This window comes from Mesoplodon mirus (assembly GCF_964341445.2).
Source record: "Mesoplodon mirus genome assembly, chromosome: 2".
NCBI lineage: Eukaryota > Metazoa > Chordata > Mammalia > Artiodactyla > Ziphiidae > Mesoplodon > Mesoplodon mirus.
In genome coordinates, this window is record NC_138977.1 from 144,581,853 (window position 1) to 144,603,796 (window position 21,944).

The 21,944-nt window shown below is 36.8% G+C and overlaps 1 long non-coding RNA gene across 1 annotated transcript in view; it reads right to left on the bottom strand.

Moving 5' to 3' along the window:
- Window positions 1-21,150, bottom strand: part of LOC309812594 — a 172,041-nt gene extending 150,891 nt beyond the window's left edge. Inside the window, exon 1 of the long non-coding RNA XR_014295352.1 lies at window positions 21,043-21,150. This is a non-coding gene — a long non-coding RNA (uncharacterized lncRNA). The remainder of the gene's footprint in view (window positions 1-21,042) is intronic.
- Window positions 21,151-21,944: the final 794 nt, after the last annotated feature.

Sequence of the window (21,944 nt, forward strand, 5' to 3'; positions counted from 1 at the left end):
AGCAAAATAAATAAAATAGCAAAAATAAAAACCAAATAACGTAAAATTTTCAACTGTTAGCCTTTTCAAATAATTGTTTACATGGATGACAATCACTAAGATATATAATCACAAAGGTATCTGCCTTGGCATATCTCTGCTCAGATCCATTAAGAGTTATTTGCAGGTAATCATGTACTCCTTATTTCTAAGATCCTAAGAAGACACTGGCGACAGTACAGGCAGGCATACATTGTTCTCTTTGGCTTCATAGATATTGCATTTCTTACAAACTGAAGGTTTGTGGAAACCCCATGAGGAGCAAGTCTACTGGTGCCATTTTTCCAACAGCATTTGCTCAGCTCATGTCTCTGTGTCACATGTTGGTAATTCTTGCAATATTTCAAACTTTCTCATTACTATTATATTTGTTATGGTGATCTTTGATGTTACCACTAGGACTCGTTGAAGGCTCAAAAATGATTACCAGTTTTTTAGCAATAAAGTATTTTTTAATTAAGGTATGCACTTTTTTAAGACATAATGCTATTGCATACTTAACAGACTACAGTATAGTGTAAACATAACTTTTATGTGCACCAAAAAACTTGTGTGACTGGCTTTATTGTGGTATTCATTTTACTGCGGTGGACTGGCACCCATTCTGCAGCATCTCCAAGGAATGCCTTCAGATGAAATTTTCCTCTTTGCTCTCAGGTTAAAGATATATGACTTTAAAATTGTATACTGACTTGTTATGATTTCAAATCCATGTCTTGAAAGCTTGTTTTGGACAAAGCTGTTGATGGTTTAAACTTCTTTAGAATAAATCATTTTGATAAAATTGAAGTTAGATATTAAGACTTACTTATCGAATTCTCACACCTGGAGTGGAAAGGACTATTTCATCATTGACACCACAGTACAAGTCACATGACAGACTTTTGAACTTTAAATACCAATAAGTTTGACCAGCAACTGAAGAGTGTTCAGTCTGGACAAGGCTACTCTTTGATGACCTAAATAGCTCTCTAAAGATCGAGACACTTGCTCCTTTACAGCCAGGCTGCTCTTGGTCAGCAGTGGTGTTAAACTGTGCGGTAGTCTCAGGAAGGGAAGGGACATCCGTTTTTGCCTTAGCAAGGCTACTCTTCAGAGGCAGTGGCACAAGTTGTGTAACTGTCCATACAGTAATAACCTTTGGAGCTGTCACCTTGCCTGCCCACACTGGTACTGTTGCCCACTAGCTTCATGCCCCAGAAATAAGGTACCTAAGCCAGCAGCTGATACCCAGCTTTTAGTTGGAAGGACTGATTCTACAGAGAACCAACTCATAGAAAGGTAATCCTCAACTAAATTTGGACTTTCTTTCATCTCCCCCTTGCCTGGAACAATACCGTAATTATCTATCACTGATATGGAGTAGGTTATTTCTTTATTATCTTATTAAGAGAAGTTTTTCTGTATTCTATTGCCTTGTAAAATATTATTATAAACTATAATTCCTACAGTGAACCTGTGTTAAATAAATTATTGGCAAAGACAATCTCGGTCTCTGAACAAAATTTGCCTTGAAGAAAACAAAGGTTTTAAGACCTTTCACCACTAAGTATCTGAAACAAGTCCTGTCATTTCAGTTTTCCTGTATTTCCCTTTGTGCAGCCTCTTCTTGTTGGGAATTTTTATAGGCCTTGTGCTGTTTTTAAGTTGAATGACTGTTGTTATTGTTACATATTCTAATAATGAATAAAATCTGAAAGAGCCCAACTAAAATGGTGAGCATTTCCCAAAACTCTTCATGACTTATTTTGGGTTCTGAAACATTAGAAATCATTTGAACGAAACATTTTCAGCTTTATTAGCTGACAAATAAAATTGTATAGACTCATCTCAGTTGCAGAGCTTGGAACAGGACTGAATTTGATTTATTCCACTGTGACAGAAAGGGATTTTCTTTCACTCAACAAACTTGTTTTGTTCCCACCACCTATCAACCTAACAACATGTTAAAGTAATACCATGAGAAGCAGCCAATATCGGAATATGAAGATCTGTTTGTTTTGTAAATGGATGTTTGGGGAATCTGAAGGACTTAAAGCCTTCATCAGTGATAGATCTGAGCAGCTCCCTGAGGACAGAACCAGGAATAGCTGAGTCACAAGGACCTCACATTACTAAGGAAAAAGAGATGACAGCCACCTAAGGAATGGTGAGAAAGACAAAGGAAATCATGTGGAGTAAAAAGAGAAAGAGCTGACAGCAAAAAAAGAGATTCCCAGATGCCCACAGGCCTGAAATTTGATTCAATGTGGGATGGGGAGAGAGTGTATGAGAGAAACATATCTATTCATATTAGCATTCAAATGTTTATATACATAATATATATATAAACATATGTATACATATTATACATATATTTCTAAATGTTTTTTATTGTCCTTTCAATTTCACAATGTATAAATAATCATCTGATTATTTTTCTTTTTGGTAATGGGTGTTACCTACATATCCTCCCAGATATTGCAGGCATAAATTCAGGAATACATCAGTATCATTTTATTGATGCTGTATTTTTATTATTTTTAAGAGAAGCATCTTTCTTCTTATGGAAAATAAAATCTAATTAATTACAAGTGTTACAATACCAAAGACACATTGACCTCCCTTGAAAATTCAGATAGAATGGTTTCTAAACCATTCTATTTAAACCATTGGCTAAAAACTTACCAATTAGTTTACAATATTTGCAATATGCTATGCATTTATAAAAAACGTAACTTATTTGAATACTGACTGTTCATTTGGGATGTTTTATTAAATATTTTTTCAAAACTCATTACTAAAGAGGTATTTATCTATTTTCACACAAGTCAAACATTGGTTAGAATTTGAATCAATGCACTTTGTGAAACCTTTGAATCAGAACTGTCAAAAATATGAAATTTTTTGCTTAGAAACAACAAAAAAGAAAAACTCCAATTTTTAATATGTAGATAGAGCCAAATTTTGACCACCTTCATCTAAATCCTTCTAGTTGATTTCCTTTCCCTAGCTCCCATCTCAGGATTTGTTTCATAGGTATTCTGGAAATAAACAGCCATCTTTTTAAATATTTTAGACACAAATGAAAATAATAATAATAAGAAGAATGACAATAAGAATAATGGCTATTCTTTACTGAATTCCTTCTATGGTCCAGGCATAATGCTAAGCAGTGTGCACATATTATCTCATCGAATGCTCATGGCTCTCTTAATTCATTGCCATTATTATCTCCATTTTGCAGTTGAAAACTTCATTATCAATAATGAAAAACTGAAAGCATTTTCTCTAAGATCAGGAACAAGACAAGGATGTCCACTCTCACCACGCTTATTCAACACAGTTTTGGAAGTCCTAGCCATGGCAATCAGAGAAGAAAAAGAAATAAAAGGAATACAAACTGGAAAAGAAGAAGTAAAACTGTCACTGTTTGCAGATGACATGATACTATACATAGAAAATCCTAAAGATACCACCAGAAAACTACTAGAGCTCATCAATGAATTTGGTAAAGTTGCAGGATACAAAATTAATGTACAGAAATCTCTTGCTTTCCTATATGCTAACAACAAAAGATCAGAAAGAGAAATTAAGGAACAATCCCAATTACCACTGCAACAAAAAGAGTAAAATACCTAGGAATAAACCTACCTAGGGAGACAAAAGACCTGTACTCAGAAAAATATAAAACACTGATGAAACAAATCAAAGATGACACAAACAGACGGAGAAATATACCATGTTCTTGGATTGGAAGAATCAGTATTGTGAAAATGACTGTACTACTCAAAGCAATATACAGATTCAATGCAATCCTTATCAAATAACCAATGGCATTCTTCACAGAATTAGAACAAAAAATTTTACAATTTGTGTGGAAACGCAAAAGACCCTGAATAGCCAAAGCAATCTTGAGAAAGAAAAATGGAGCTGAAGGAATCAGGCTCCCCGACTTCAAACTATACTACAAAGTTACAGTAATCAAGACAGTATGGTACTGGCACAGAAACAAGAATATAAATCAATGGTACAGGATAGAAAGCCCAGAAATAAACCCACACACCTATGGTCGCCTAATCTATGAAAAGGAGGCAAGAATATACAGTGGAGATAAGACAGCCTCTTCAATAAGTGGCACTGGGAAAACTGGACAGCTACATGTAAAAGAATGAAATTAGAACACTACCTAATACCATACACAAAAACAAACTCAAAATGGACTAAAGGCCTAAATGTAAGACCGGACACTATAAAACTCTTAGAGGAAAACACAGGAAAAACACTCTTTGACATAAATCACAGCAAGATCTTTTTTGAGCCAATTCCTAATGAAAATACAAACAATAATAAAGAAATGGGACCTAATGAAACTTAAAAGCTTTTGCACAGCAAAGAAAACCATAAACAAGACAAAAAGACAACCCTCAGAATGGGAGAAAATATTTGCAAATGAAGCAACTGACAAAGGATTAATCTCCAAAATATACAAACAGCTCATGGGCCTCAGTAACAAAAAACAAACAACACAAATCAAAAAATGGGCTGAATACCTAAATAGACATCTCTCCAAAGAAGACCTACAGATGGCCAAGGGGTACTTGAAAAGATGCTCAACATCACTAGTAATTAGAGAAATGCAGGTCAAAACTACAATGAGGTATCAACTCACACCAGTCAGAATGGCCATCATCAAAAAATCTACAAACAACAAATGCTGGAGAGGGTGTGGACAAAAGGGAACCCTACTGCACTGTTGGTGGGAATGTAAATTAATACAGCCACTGTGGAGAACAGTATGGAGGTTCCTTAAAAAACTAAAAATAGAACTACCATATGACCCAGCAATCCCACTACTGGGCATATACCCTGAGAAAAGCATAATTCAAAAGGACACATGTACCCCAGTGTTCATTGCAGTACTATTTACAATAGCCAGGAGATGGAAACAACCTAAATATCCAATGACAGATGAATGGATAAAGAAGATGTGGTACATATATACAATGGAATACTACTCAGCCATAAAAAGGAACAAAATTGGATCACTTCTAGAGATGTGGATGGATGTAGAGTCTGTCATACAGAGTGAAGTAAGTCAGAAAGAAAAAAATATATATATTAACACATATATGTGGAATCTAGAAAAATGGTACAGATGAACCTATTTCCAGGGCAGGAATAGAGATGTAGATGTAGAAAACAGGCATGTGGACACAGTGGAGGAAGGGGAGGGTGGAATGAATTGGAAGATTAGGATTAACACATATACACTACCATGTATAAAACAGATAGCTAGTGGGAACCTGCTATATAGCACAGGGAGCTCAGCTCAGTGCTCTTGCATGACCTAGATGGGTGGGAGAAGAAAAAAAAGAATAAGGCACAGAGAGGTTAAGTAACTTTCCCAAGGTCACAGTCAGTAAATAGTACAGCTGAAATATGACCCTAAACCATCTGAATCCAGAGCTTGCACTCTGAATCACTCTGCTGCTCTAGAAAAGAAAATAATTTTAATTGGTTTTATGAAACTAACTAAAAAGATTTCATGGGCTTCCCTGGTGGCGCAGTGGTTGAGAGTCTGCCTGCCGATGCAGGGGACACAGGTTCATGCCGCGGTCTGGGAGGATCCCACATGCCACGGAGTGGCTGGGCCCGTGAGCCATGGCCGCTGAGCCTGCGCATCCAGAGCAAAAAAAAAAAAAAAAGACTTCATGATTCATTAATGTTACTTTTCTAACAGATCAATAAATTATTGAAAAGTCACAAAAAATTCATTGTCAAAGATATACTTTCCAGTTTTTGACTTGACACTATAAACTGCACTCATTTCAAGCAAAATGTTACTGTAAGTTAGAAAACATTGCACCATTTTAGTCAACCTCTATTTAACTGGGTTGCCAGAATAACTGAGATTCTCCATTTCCCAGTGAATTATATTATAGGCTATTAACTTCTTGAAATTGATAATCAACTTTGCAATGTACTTGTGCCCATTAGCAACTACTAGTTGAGTTGTGTGCTCACCAAGAATTGTTTTCAATTATGTTTGTGTATTTTTTGTTATAATCATTAAATTTAATCAAGCGTTATACAAAGTTATGACTGAATGAAAATATGCAGCTGTTTCTATGAAAATTAAGTTGAAATATTCGGAAAGACTCAATAAACTCCAGTTTCTAAAAAGAAGAAAAAGGCAATTGAATTAAATATGATTAATGTTGCTATAAAATGAAAAAAATAATAAAGCAGTGAAAGAATTCTGAATTAAATTGCTGCACAACCTTCCTGCTCTACTTTCAAGGGTGTATCTTTTTTTTTTTTTTTTTTTTTTTTTTTTTTTTTTGCTGTACGCGGGCCTCTCACTGCTGTGGCCTCTCCCGTTGCGGAGCACAGGCTCCGGACACACAGGCTCCGCGGCCATGGCTCGCGGGCCCAGCCGCTCCGCGGCATGTGGGATCCTCCGGGATCGGGGCACGAACCCGTGTCCCCTGCATCGGCAGGCGGACTCTCAACCACTGCGCCACCAGGGAAGCCCAAGGGTGTATCTTTTGATAGAAGGAAAATCCAACCTGTTCCACCTGGTCCTACATCAGTCAATTAACGAATGAACTTATAGATGTATAAATTTTAAATATGTGTGTATCACTTTCAAAAATAATTCTTCATTTATACACCTTTCAGTTTCCTACAAACTACTGGGGGGTGACTGTTTCAGCTTCTACTGTATTTTTGAGTTAAATTTTATTTGGAATAACAGTGTTTTGAAATTTGTAGAACAGAGAAAGAAAAAATAAGAGTTACTAAAATACCATTTATTTTGGATTGGTTTTAGAGAAGTAAAAGTTAGTGGAAACATTTAACCAGTATCAATTTAAAAAACAAAACCAAAAACACCCCAAAAGCATCCAGGATCTTGACTTATCCACCTAACAAAAAAAAAAAAGGGAAAACTGAGCTTGCCCCATAAAATGAAAATATACATTCTCTCGCATCAAATACTGATACAAACAAAAGGAATCTTCTTAAGCTGTTCCAAATTCTGCTAATATAAATATCATCACTAGTATGGAAAACAGAATCTGGGCGTGGACACGTGTGCCAGACTGTCATTACTGAGGCTGACCAACTACAGAGACTCATATAGTCATCGAAACTATAAGCTAAGGGGTGTTTCCAGGCCTGACGGAAACTTTGCTCTGCAACTTTATTTTTTACTAGCCATTGTTTGTTAACAGGATTACATGTTTATAAAAACAAAGGCTAAAAATATTTTCATAATCATAACTGTGCTAGCCATTGACAGCTTTTCATGCAACAGTTAGTCTACTCCCCAAACACAGTTTTATTGCCACACCTGGTCCTTCCTTGACTTTCAGACAGTTTTAGAAACCACACCACACTGCCTACTAGTCTACTTTTTTTTATTTCACTCTTTCCTCTTCTTACAAGTATTTTTATGGGTCCATTCTTCTTCTTTCACACTATCTGAAGCTCTGTGTTACTGCTTCCTGTAATTAAAATGCATGATACCTTCCCTCAAAGGAAGGCTATTAACTACTGATCAAGAAAAGAGTGTTTGGATTGAAGGACTAGGAGAAATAAAATGTCTGCAGACATTTAGGGCATGATGAATTCTGCAGTGTGCCTAAAGCCCTGGGCTGGATAAGGATAGGATGTGGAAGGATAAGGGAATTTGGGGGCCAAGTTATGTGAGAGTATTTTTTAAAAATCCGACTCTAATGAGAAGTTTGTCTAATTGCATATCCTTTAAAAATACCAGAAATTTTAACTGCATCAAAAATTATGCTCCTTGATAAATACAAATAAAACAAGTCTTTTTTTTTTTTTTTTTTTTTTTAATAGCCAAGAGCTAAGAATGATGAAAATGAAGTAAAAACACACCTGGCTTTTTGACAAATTTAATTTCAGTCAAGCTCCAAGATAAATAAAATCAATTTATTTAACTTGTAAATTATAATATTCTCTCATTCTTCTCAGTATTTTGTGTTGCTTCTCACATTTAAAAGGAGCCCTGGCACTATACCTGGATCTCTTCTTTTTTATTTGTTTGTTTCCATCTGCAAAATGTGGGATTTGGGCATTTTTCTTCATGATACAAGATAGAAAACTCTAGGAAAATGAGTGATTTGTAGGTCTAAAAAAATAATTTTATAGCTAGTAATATTATCCTGTATCATTTAACTGCAATCTAAAAAGGATCAGCTAGAACTATATTCAATATCTTGTAATAACCTATGATGAAAAGGAATCTGAAAAAGCATATATATATATATATATATATATATATATATATATATATATAAAGCTGAATCACTTTCCTGTGTACCTGCAGCTAACACAACATTGTAAATTAACTATACTTCAATTTAAAAATAAATAAAATTAAATTAAAAGGATCAGGTATTAATGTCCACAAAATCTTAAAACCAGCGGACATATCCTCGGAAAGGAGAGGTCTGACTATCTCTTGGACTTTGTAAGGAACATGACTTCATCAAGACAAAAACCTGGAAACCAGTCAATTAAGGCAATCTACATATACATCATGTAGGTCAGAGACCCCAGCCTAATGGCCTGAGTTTGTTTGGTATTCACATACCAGACTATTATTTTAAAACTTTGATTGGCTGTTGTTTTCATTGTGGAGAAAAGGAGAAAAGAGTTGATTTGAGTTTTAAATTTTGGTTCTCAGCCTATCCCCGTTTTCTTCTGTTTCATCATTCTTTCCCATCCGTCAATCACAGCAATACAGAAAGAGGCCTAGGGAGATGGGAAAACAGGATAGAAGCCTGCTCCTCACACACATGTTCAAGTCTCTTCTGGCTTCTGGCCTTCAGTGTGAAGTGATCACTAATTTCTTTGTGGAGCTCAGGTTGAAAGTCACTTCCTCAGAGACCCCTTCCCTGACCTGCCTATCTAAGCCACACAACACACCCCAACATCGCTCACTCTCCAGCTCCTCATCTTACCTGCGTTTTCTTCACAGCGTTATCTCCATATAGCAGTTCATATTTACTCACTGATTTATAATAATAATAAGAGCTAACTTGCTGAATTTCCAGTATGAGCCGAGTACTCTTTTCAAGGTTTCACAAGCACTAAATCATTCGATCCTCATTTAACCCTATGAAGTAGAAACTAATGTTCTCTACTTTGAACAAAGAGAAAACAGCACTGGAGCTTAAATAACCTACCCAAGGTTATACAGGCAGAGCCAGGCAACCTCCAGGAAGTCTGACTCCAGAGCCTGGCTTCCCACTAATGAGTTACCCTACCTCCAAAAGGGCAGGGATTTTATTTTTTCCACCGATATGCTTCCTGTGGCTAAAACTGTACCTAGTACAGAGAGGTTTCTCAATCAATACTGTATTTGTAGAATGAATAAAATGAATGAGTGAAAAAGTGAATGAATAAGAGGGTGAAAGGGTAAATATAGAAGAATTAGGAAACAAATTCATTCCATATAGCATGTCAAACCTGGATCAGCAGTATTCCAGAAAATTCAAATTAGCAAAGACAGCCAGGGTCAGGATGTGGGTAATTAGTTAACTGTAACAGGGGAACTGACTGTTCTGAACTTTTAAAATCATTTTACTCATTCTGATCTACAAGGGTTTTAGTGTTGAATACCTTCTTCCTTAGGTAGTGAATATCTCTAATCTTTTTTGAGCCTTTTTGATAAAATGAGTATTCTAAGGTCAGTTTGAATTTTTCAGTATCGCCTATTTTTTTAATCACAGAGGAGGAAAGCCTACAACAAAATCCTGTTTCTCATATAAAGTAGTAGGATTACTGTTTCAGAAAGATCTAAGTAAATGTTTGATTAAACAGCTAGGAGAGATGCTGTCAGTGAAAACTGCTAAACCATAGCATGCTGTGTTAAGAGACACTATTCTTAGGAGGAGGTACAATTTCCATTTTAAAATTACTGGAGATGGTTTATGTGCATAATTTGGAGGGCAAGATAAAGCACAAAGCAAGCAAGTTTTGGGAGAAAATGAACCTGCATAAACTGGATACACAACTGGTTTAAAGGGAGATGGGAAGTTAAAAATCAAAGTTCTTGTTATAATTTTCTGTTATGTAGACCACAGCTTGTTGATTGGTGTTTAAATGAAGTCGGGTCATATGACAAAATTTTGAACTGCAATCCTTAAAGCAGTGGCTTTCAAATTTTCAAATAATGCTGTAATATTTGGGGGAATTATCATTGTTTGGAAGACTGGTAGAATTCAGGGCTCACACCGAATTCAGGGTTTATAAACATTACTTTTATTAGAAAACTTCTGTAAAACAATACCCCATGTGAAACCAAAGATAGTCAAATTTATGAAAGTCAGAGCTAATCAGATGGAAGTCAGAAAGGGGAATGAAAAAATCCATCTGCTCACTCCCTCTCCCCTTTGTGGCCTCTGTAGAACTTCAACACCATTAACACAGGCATCGCTGGGCTGGCTGGATAAACTAGCAACTTTTTTTTTCTTTTTAACATCTTTATTGGAGTATAATTGCTCTAAAATGGTGTGTTAGTTCTGCTTTATAACAAAGTGAATCAGCTATACATATACATATATCCCCATATCTCCTCCCTGTTGCATCTCCCTCCCACCCTCCCTATCCCACCCCTCTAGGTGGTCACAAAGCACCGAGCTGATATCCCTGTGCTATGTGGCTGCTTCCCACTAGCTATCTATTTTACATTTGGTAGTGTATATATGTCCATGCCACTCTCTCACTTCGTCCCAGCTTACCCTTCCCCCTCCCCGTGTCCTCAAGTCCATTCTCTATGTCTGCGTCTTTATTCCTGTCTTGCCCCTAGGTTCTTCAGAACCATTTTTTTTTTCTTTTTAGATTCTATATATATGTGTTAGCATATGGTATTTGTTTTTCTCTTTCTGACTTACTTCACTCAGTATGACAGATTCTAGGTCCATCCACCTCACTACAAATAACTCAATTTCATTTCTTTTCATGGCTGAGTAATATTCCATTGTATATGACAAATCTTCTTTAACCATTCATCTGTTGATGGACACTTAGGTTGTTTCCATGTCCTGGCTATTGTAAATAGAGTTGCAATGAACATTGTGGTACAGGACTCTTTTTGAATTATGCTTTTCTCAGGGTATATGCCCAGTAGTGGGATTGCTGGGTCGTATGGTAGTTCTATTTTTAGTTTTTTAAGGAACCTCCATACTGTTCTCCAGAGCAGTTGTATCAATTTACATTCCCACCAACAGTACAAGAGGGTTCCCTTTTCTCCACACCCTCTCCAGCATATATTGTTTGTAAATTTTTTGATGATGGCCATTCCTACTGGTGTGAGGTGATACCTCATTGTAGTTTTGATTTGCATTTCTCTAATGATTAGTGATGTTGAGCATCCTTTCATGTGTTTGTTGGCTATCTGTATATCTTCTTTGGAGAAATGTCTATTTAGGTCTCTGCCCATTTTTGGATTGGGTTGTTTGTTTTTTTGATATTGAGCTGTATGAGCCGCTTGTAAATTTTGGAGCTTAATCCTTTGTCAGTTGCTTCATTTGCAAGTATTTTCTCCCATTCTGAGGGTTGTCTTTTCATCTTGTTTATGGTTTCCTTTGTTGTGCAAAAGCTCTTTAAGTTTCATTAGGTCCCGTTTGTTTATTTTTGTTTTTATTTCCATTTCTCTAGGAGGTGGGTCAAAAAGGATCTTGCTGTGATTTTTGTCATAGAGTGTTCTGCCTATGTTTTCCTCTAAGAGTTTTATAGTGTCTGGCCTTACATTTAGGTCTCTAATCCATTTTGAGTTTATTTTTGTGTATGGTGTTAGGCAGTGTTCTAATTTCATTCTTTTGCATGTAGCTGTCCAGTTTTCCCAGCACCACTTATTGAAGAGACTGTCTTTTCTCCATTGTATATTCTTGCCTCCTTTATCAAAGATAAGGTGACCATATGAGCGTGGGTTTATCTCTGGGCTTTCTATCCTGTTCCATTGATCTATATTTCTGTTTTTGTGCCAGTACCATATTGTCTTGATTACTGTAGCTTTGTAGTATAATCTGAAGTCAGAGCCTGATTCCTCCAACTCCATTTTTCTTTCTCAAGATTGCTTTGGCTATTCGGGGTCTTTTGTGTTTCCAAAGAAATTGTGAAATTTTTTGTTCTAGTTCTGTGAAAAAGGCCATTGGTAGTTTGATAGGGATTGCACTGAATCTGTAGATTGCTTTGGGTAGTACAGTCATTTTCAGAAAGTGGACTCTTCCAATACATGAACATAGTATACCTCTCCATCTGTTTGTATCATCTTTAATTTCTTTCATCAGTGTCTTATAGTTTTCTGCATACAAGTCTTTTGTCTCCTTAGGTAAGTTTATTCCTAGGTATTTTATTCTCTTTGTTGCAGTGGTAAATGGGAATGTTTCCTTAATTTCTCTTTCAGATTTTTCCTCATTAGTGTATGCAAGAGATTAGGAATGCAAGAGATTTCTGTGTACTATTTCTAGCAATCTTTTTTTAACATGTAGAAGTTTATGAAGCATAAAATCACTATGTTATCTAATAGCACAAAAAATCTTCTAATTTTTAACTGTCCTTTGAGCACAAAAGCTCAAGTAGATATACTTGTGTGAAGTATATCTACGATAAAATTATTATCATTGACCACCAAAAGCTTTATAAACCCCCACGAAATTTCTCTATATTGTAAAAGGAACATGTGCTTTGTAGTCAGTACAATCTATGAGTGGTCTCTACCTCTAGCACAGGACCTGGCACATATTAGATACCCCATAAACTTAATTCTATTACTATCCTCTGAAATGACCTCATCTGCACATATTGGATCTCTCCTCTGTCCCTTCTTGCTTGCACCTGTTCCTTATGAATCACTCACGTTCTTGCCAACACCACCTCAGAGCTCCACATTCTTTGCCTTGATTCTGTTGGTTTCCATGAGCTTCTACCTAAAAACTGTCAGTAACCATGTTCTCAGGTACACATCACATGCACCTGGCCCACTTAACTTTGGAGCAATACTAAATAGAAAGAGGCAAATGCTCTAACTGCTTATCTTCTACTGAAATGTTACATTTGATTCTTTTCCTTTCTTTGTGTATTAATTTATAGGCTTTCTTAGAGCCTCCGGTATAGGCATCATACTCTTCTTTTATAGAACTTTCCACTGCTGCAATTAATATCAGACCTGTCCTCTCTTTCACAAGATATGTTTTCACCATGTTTCTTAGTTGTGTAATATTTGATTAGTATCTCTCTCCCCAGCTAAACTGGCCTGTGATGGAAAGAATTCTGTGGCAACTTGGTACCTCCTGGAGTTGGACAAAATAGTGGCCAGTATCTGTCTCATTTATCATTTTGTTGTGCACAAAACAGGCACTCAGTATATATTTGTTGAATATGGGAGTGGATGAATGAATATCTTTCTGCTCTGAAAATGTGTTAAATAATTCAAACTGCTTCTCTCTGAAATCTCCAAATAAATATCCCCCTTGAGTGAAGTCTTCCAGTAATTCCTAGTTATCCCAGAATACATTGAAACTCATCAAAAACCTTATACGGCTTTTGAAAGAACATGGAGAAATAACAACAACAACAGCTGCAGTGTGATACAGAATTACCCTCTTTCTCAGTGTTATGTCTTTTGGATGTCTTAAACAATGCAAAAGTTAGGGGCACTGACCCTCCAAACAGCCGAAAATCCAGATATAACTTGCAGTCGGCATGTAACTTATAGTCGGATATAACTTACAGTATCCGCAGTTCCGCATCCTCAGATTCACCCAACCACCAATGGTGAGTACTGAATTATATACTATTGAAAAAAATCTGCATAAAAATGGACTTGTGCGGTTCAAACCTGTGTTGTTCAAGGTTCAACTATATTGTTTTCCTAACTTATTTCCTATTAGGAAACTCCAAAAGAAAAAGAACCAGTTTCAAAAATATATTTGTACTCTCTTTCAGTTTTTAATAAAGTGTAAGTTAATGTCATCCATTGGCTCTTTATTCTGCAGTTCAGTAGTGTGTAGCTTCTAGTTAACACTGAAATATATCTAAAAGGAAACTGCTGTCTTTTTCCCTCCTCCATCCCAGTCCCAGTCCACCATCTGCAAACAAAAAGCATTATTTTTCTGCCCTCCTTTCCTCTTTTATGCCCAAAAATAGGAGGGGAAAAAAGTACTCATACCCAAATCACATACTACTTGCTGGACCTACTAATTTACACAATGGCTGAGTTCGGGCTTAAATAAATATGCTTAAAAGCCAAAATAAAATCTATCATTTGGCATCAAACTAATGTTTGACTGATACTCCACCAGAACTTTGAGTTCCATTGCTCCACAAAGTTAGGGTAGGATTATAAAACTATCATTTGTGGTGAGAATGGTATTCTACATCAGGCCATCACTTTTTCATTTCTGATATTCAGCCCTTTTACTGTATGATCTGTTACCTCAGAAATCTGGGGAAAGACTAAACTGGAGTGGCATGAGTGAGAGCAAGGGAAAAGAATATAACTTAGAGAAAGATACCATGGAAACTAGATATGGCTAAGAAAGCACACAGATACCAGGTGGATTACTCATTGTTATCTTCTTCATTCTGTCCTTAATAATAGCAAATGGCTAAATAAGATTGCACCAAGTTTACAGATTTTAATCTCAAATGTTTTAACAGTCTTTCCATTTGCTGATAAAACTTTCTAAAAGCTGTCCCTGTATTTACAAGTTTGTATAAAATTAAAGTTGATCATAAAAATTTTAACATATCATCTGACTATGAGAGCATTGGTTTTCAAAGCACTAGCTATGAGAAAAAAAAGAAACAAACAACAACAACAAAAACGCAAATCAATTTCAGACTTAAACTATAGATTGCTTGTCAGAAAGCTAGCAAAGATAGGAAATAAATTTTAATATGAAAGACATGAAAAAAATAAAAGCTGATCATTTAAGATATGTGCTTATTTCTAAGACTGCCCATACTTTGAGGACTGCAGATAAAAACACTTCATGTTGCCCTGCATGAATGTTAGTGTACTATGATCTGATTCGTTAAATATCAGAAGTTACTGTATCTGCATTCTAAATAGGCACTTCCCAGAAAATATTCTGTAGGTACAACTGGAAGACTTCCAGAAGCCCTTTGGAAGAGGAAGAATCTAAGAAGCCCCAGTCTTGATCATATTCCTTTTTGTCTTTATCTAAATTCAGATATCTGGATCATCACAAACTACTCCAAACTGACTTTCCTTATGGAAACAGAGGTAAATGGGCCCATTTTAGTGTCAAAATATTTAACTAATGTTTATTGAGCACCCACTAAGTGCAGGTGCTGTTCTTGTTTCTGGGTACAGAGTAGGGTAGAGAGCAAGACAAGCATGATCTGTGCCCTCCTGAGCACTCACAGTCTTGTTGGGGGAAATATTGAATTAGAAAGTTAAGAAATATCACATAGGTTATTATAAATACTGAAAAGGTCCCTGAAAGACACAGAGTGATGGAAATGTTGACCAAGGGTGGGGAGAGTGGAGGGGATCTTGGGGATTCACCACCATCAAATACTAAATTGCCAAAATGAATTTGGATACTATTATGAATAGTGGATTTTTCATGTATTTGAAATAATTATTATGATCTTTTTACTGTTTCCTTCATAATTTGTTGGTTTATTTATCTGCATATAAGGCTAAACATAGTACCACTAAAACCTTTCACTTTGAGGTAACTAGACCATAACTTACACCTTTTCCAAAATTGTTTACGTTTATATCTTGCAAAGCCTTTAGATGCTATCCAGGCTGAAATTGGTTTCAATCTTTTTGGAAGCAGAATATTCATGTTTTTGGTTACTGGCCAAAAAGCATGTTATTTATTTGAAATAGTATGTGCACAAAAATATGCTAACTTTATCCCAGGACATTAGTAACTTAAGCACCAACTTTTAAAAATGTAGTCAGTTGTTTCTAAAACAATGGAATTCTTTTCCCTGATCATAGTGTTGGTGAACATTGATTGTATTTTCGCACGTCTTTTGAAACTCTTATGAGGGAGGACAATGTTTTGAAATGTTATCTGGTGACTGTTTATTCCTGGTCATTCTTGCTGCCCTGATGTTCTTCATCTACCACATGAGGCATCCTCAGATTCAAGAGGGCAGAAGCCAACCAAAAGCAAAGGTGATGAGGCTCAGACTTTGACTTCTAAAGCTAATACTTAATGCTCTCTTCAGAGATGACAATTGTAGGAATCCGAGCTTTTTAGAAAAGGAAAAGAATCTTCTAAATTATAATAATAATAAAGGTATTTTAAATAGCAACAAGCAGAGACTGCCAACCAAAGAACAGAGGGTTTTTACCATAAGCCACAGAGTAAGAAAGAAGCATATAAATGTTTGAGTTCCAAATGTTAATTTCAAGGATTTCAGCTACCAACTTTTTATGATGAGCCTTTTAAATTTTTTTAGTTCAGGGGTTGAATATACAATAGAGCCTCAAGTGAGGTTCTCTTGGTGCAGCTTATGGAGAGCTGTAGACATGATTCTGGCAATTTGTATGAAAAGTGATCATACCTTAAATGTATCAAGAAAGATCTCTGTTTAATATCTTATTTTGGATAGGTCACAATGATTATTTTTAGTATTGAAAAACAATCATTCCCTGTATTAGTCGGCTGAAGCTGCCATTACAAAATATCATAGACTGGGTGGCTTAAACAACAGAAAGAAGAGGAAGAGGCACCACAGCTCTCTCTCCACCATGTGAAGACACAGCAAAAAGGCAGCCATCTGCAAGCCAGGAAGAGGACCTTCACCAGAACCCAACCATGCCGGCAACCTGATCTCAGACTTCCAGCCTCCAGAACTGGAGAAAATAAATTTCTGTTGTTTAAGCCACCCAGTCTATGGTATTTTGTAATGGCAGCTTCAGCCGACTAATACAGGGAATGATTGTTTTTCAATACTAAAAATCATCGTGACCTATCCAAAATAAAATAGTAAACAGAGATCTTTCTTGATACATTTAAGGTATGATCACTTTTCATACAAATTGCCAGGATCATGTCTACAACTCTCCATAAGCTGCACCAAGAGAACCTCACTTGAGGCTCTATTGTATATTCAACCCCTGAACTAAAAAAATTTTAAAGGCTCACCATAAAATGTTGGTAGGTGAAATCCTTGAAATTAACATTTGGAACTCAAATAAACATTTAATGGTCAAACACATATAATACTATAAGTAAACAAGTCTAATTTTCAAAGGTATAAAATTTCTAATTAAAAAAGCCCTGACCTTGCCTCTTCTTTGCCTTATGATTATGTAAAGTTTCACTTTCATTATCTTGCCAATTTCCTACCTTCTCTTCCTATTCCCACTGAGATTTTCTCAAGCCTTTTCTTTTTATGTATTATGAATAAATTCAGTGCAGTTGTTTGGGATTCATTCCAAGTAAAGAACAATGAAACTTTAGCTTTTGACTTTTATATTCATAAGTTGTTTTTGGAAAGGTACCATTTGAGAAACACTAGTAGTAATTGCCTGCTATGCAGAGTTGTGAAGGATCAGTACCCACAACTGCAATTTACTTGAAAGCAAAGCACCAGGAGCCCACAAAATGCTTTCAGTCTAGTGCCAAACCTAAAATTCATTCACTGGAAAGAACTGTTCCTTCCACTGGAAAAGACACATACCAAATTAAGAAGCCTTCTGTGTGTTTGTCTTGGGAATGGCTTAGTCATTGGGCCCTAAGTAAAATATTCATGGGGGCTGGAGGTGGCAGTTACACTGCAGCAACAAAGGATCTCAAAATTTCAGTTGCTTACAAAAAGGGTTGACTTCTTGTTGGTGGAATTTATTACAGATAGACTGCATTTTCACTCTTTGACTTCATACCAGAAAACAGGATGATGAAGCAGGCTCCATCTTCATTTTTCTAATTATCATGGCAGAGGGAAAAGAAGAAATGGTGAACCTCACATTGGCTCTTAAAATTTATGCTCAGAAGTGACATATATGACTTCTGTTCATTTTCACCAGCAAAAGTAAGTCACATGGCCAAGTCTGATGTCAATGGGTCAGGGAAATATAATCCTTCCCTTGGGAGGAGCTTCAAACATCTGGGAACAATAATACAACTTACCACAACAGCTTCCTATATAACCACATAATAAATTATGATATATTCATTAACAAATAGCTATAAGGTTTTATTTAATACTCTTCTACTTAATAATAATAATATTTAATCTCTACTGTATTTATTCCCATTTTAAAGATGAAGCTACTGAGGCTTAGTGAAGTTAACTTGTTCTCTGTTGCATAGATAGTAAGTGATGAGGTAGAGCCAACTCAAAGCTTTTGTAAATTGCCATTATCCACACTATCAGTAACAATTTGCTGGTTTTGTGCTTCAACTTGTGCTCAAAACTACTTTATTATTTTTTTCTTTTTTCTTTCTAAACTGGGTTATCTTAAGGTACAGCAACATAGGTCCCTTGAATAAAACATCAGTCTAGCACTCGCAAGAGAGCAGCATACCTGAGAGTAAGGTGAAAAGAATGAAGCAGTTGCCTCAAATGAGCTCAGCTCAGTGGACTGTCAAACAAAGACCCACTCACATAAACCATGAAGGGATCTAGGGCAACAAGAAGTTTAGCTTCTAAAACTATATTATTCCCGACATGTGAGCTCTGATAATTTAAAATTGAGCAAAATTATTTGTAACATTTTTAATTTGTGCATTTGACTTTGTGGAAGAGTAAATAGATGCAAGAGAGGAGAGTTGGCAAATCTTGATAGTCCTCTGAATTAATAGATTAATTTGATTCAGTCTATCAGAAGCCTACTGTCAGCTACAAAAATAACAACAACAACTTAAATTTTCTTTGTTGGTCAGAAGAGGGCCCCATGGCATATGACTGGTGCTGCTATCTGTGTCCTCACAATGACAGCAGTGGTAGCATCCTGTGCACACATGTAGAGCTAATACCCAGAACTCAACTCATCAAGCCAGTGATCCACTCAGAAAACTGGATAAGTGGTACTGAAATGCTTCCCATGAATAAGCCCAAAGGGAATTGCTTGGGTTTTTTGTTTTGTTGGGTTTGGGTTTGCTTAGAATAGCTTAAGGTGCCCTTTCTTTTTTCCTTTTGACTTTATTTTATAGGACTTGTTCTGACTGTGGAAAACAAGTACAGGAGATTCTCTCAGTATTACCTTTGCCCCAGGCCACCTCAGACCTTTATGCTTACATATTAGTAAACAAAGCAGGTGCCCTCTGGGATCTCTGGGACATTTATGAGGCATGTGAAGCAGAATAAAAAGGGTGGTCTCATCTCCTTCCTTAACATTCTTTATGGTTGGAATATTCCACTTTCATCATAGATTTTTATTACTGATTTTTCTGCTGTTTTTAAATATGAAGTTGGGCACAAATGTGGAGACCCAATGACCCATTACACACACAAATTGTATACAAAAACAACATAATAAGTAAATAAACAATAACCAAAATTATCTTCATAATCACCAAGTTTGCTCAACTCTGATGTGTCAGTGCACTAAAATTTATAATGCTTCCTGAGTTTGCTCAAGTAATATTTTTTCATTCACTTTCTTGTACGCTGACCAACTATCTTTGCCATGTCCCTTGTTACTTCTTTTTGTGGATCACTGACCACCTGTTATAAATTCATCATTGCCAGTGAAGAGGAGGACACCCAGTACTAGAGAGTGTTTTACTAATCTCATCTTCCATGATTCAGTCTAAAGCAGATTGAAAATAATGCTTCTTTCCCTGTCCCAAAGGATGCTTTCATGTACATTCATGGCTTTAAATCACTAAGTGCAGGTAAGAATACATAGTTTTCAGTCATATGAAGATCAAGAGTATTAGGGTTATTCAGAGAAACAGAATCAATAGGAGATATCTATAGATTTATATCTATGTCTGTCTATATAATTTTTATATATGGAGACTTATTATGAGGAATTCCTGTATGAAATTATGAAGGCAGAAAAATTCCATGACCTGCTATCTTCAAGCTACAGATGCAGGAAAGCCAGTGGTATAATTTTAGTCCAAGTCCAAAGGCCTGAGAATCAGGGGAGCTGATGGTGTAAATCTCAGTCCAAAGGTAGGAGAAGACCTATGTCCCAACAAGCAGGCAGGCAGGAAGAAAAAAGGGTGAATTTCTCCTTCCTCCACCCTTTGTTCTATTCAGGCCCTCAACAGATTGAATAATACCTACCCACATTAGGGAGTGCAATCTACTTTACTAAGTCCACTTATTCTAATGCTAATCTTATCCAAATCCAGTCTCACAAACACACTCAGAAATAGTGTGCAATCTGGGTACCTGCTGGTGCAGTCAAGTTGACAAATAAAATTAAGCAGTGTATCAAGTAACCTAAGATAATCCTTCAAAAGTGGAAGTGTTTAAGTCCAGAGAAAATACATTTAGGCCTTGCCTGCTGGTGCATGGAGCAGCGAAACACTCTGTGTCAGAGATTGTCAGAGAGATTAGCTCAAGATGGTGGAGTAGAAGGACACGTGCTTACCCCTTCTTACGAGAACACCGGAATCACAACTAACTGCTGAACAACCATACACAAAAGAAAGCTAGAACCTACCAACAAAGATACCCTACATCCAAAGACAAAGAAGAAACCACAATGAGATGGTAGGAGGGGTGCAATCACAATAAAATCAAATCCCATATCTGTGACCCACAAACTGGAAAACAATTATACCACAGAAGTTCTCCCGCTGGAGTGAAAGTTCTGAGCCCCACATCAGGCTTCCCAGCTTGGGGGTCCGGCAACAGGAGGAGGAGCCTCCAGAGAATCTGGCTTTGAAGACAACTGGAGTTGCATCACAGGAATTACACAGAACTGGGGGAAACAGAGACTCTACTCTTGGAGGGCGTGCACAAGGACCTATGTGCACCAGGACCCACGGGTAAAAAAAGCAGTTACCCCATAAGAGACTGGGCCAAACCTACCAGCTGGTATTAAACGGTCTCCAGTAAAGGTGGGGGGGCGGCTGGAACTTACTGCAGGGACAAAGACACTGGCTGCAGCAATTCTGGGAGGTATTCATTGGCATGAGCCCTCCTGGAAGCTGCCATTAGCCCCACCCAACAGACTGTAGGCTCCAGTGCTGGGAAGCCTCAGGCCAAACAACCAACAGGGTGGGAATACGGCCCCACCCATCAGCAGACAAGCAGATTAAAGTTTTACTGAGCATGGCCCTGCCCACCAGAGGGACAAGACACAGCTCCACCTACCACCAGTCCCTCCCATCAGGAAGTCTGCACAAGCCTCTTAGATAGCCTCATCCACCAGGGGGCAGACAGCAGAAGAAGAACTACAATCCTGCAGCTGTGGAAGGGAAACCACAATCACAGAAACTTAGACAAAATGAAATGGCAGAAGAATATGTCCCAAATGAAGGAACAAGATTAAACCCCAGAAAACAACTAAATGAAGTGGAGATAGGCAACCTTCTGGGAAAAGATGCAGAATAATGATAGTGAAGATGATCCAGGATCTCGAAAAAAGAAGGGAGGCAAGAATCGAGAAGATGCAAGAAATGTTTAACAAAGACCTAGAAGAACTAAAGAAAAAACAAAGAGATGAACAATACAATAATTAAAATGAAAAATACACTAGAAGGAATCAATAGCAGAATAACTGATGCAGAAGAATGGATAAATAACCTGGAAGACAGGATGGTGGAAATCACTGCTACAGAACAGAATAAAGAAAAAAGAATGAAAAGAAATGATGACAGTCTAAGAGACCTCTGGGACTACATTAAATGCATCAACATTCGCATGACAGAGGTCCCAGAAGGAGAAGAGAGAGAGAGAGGACCCAAGAAAATATTTGAAGAGATAATAGC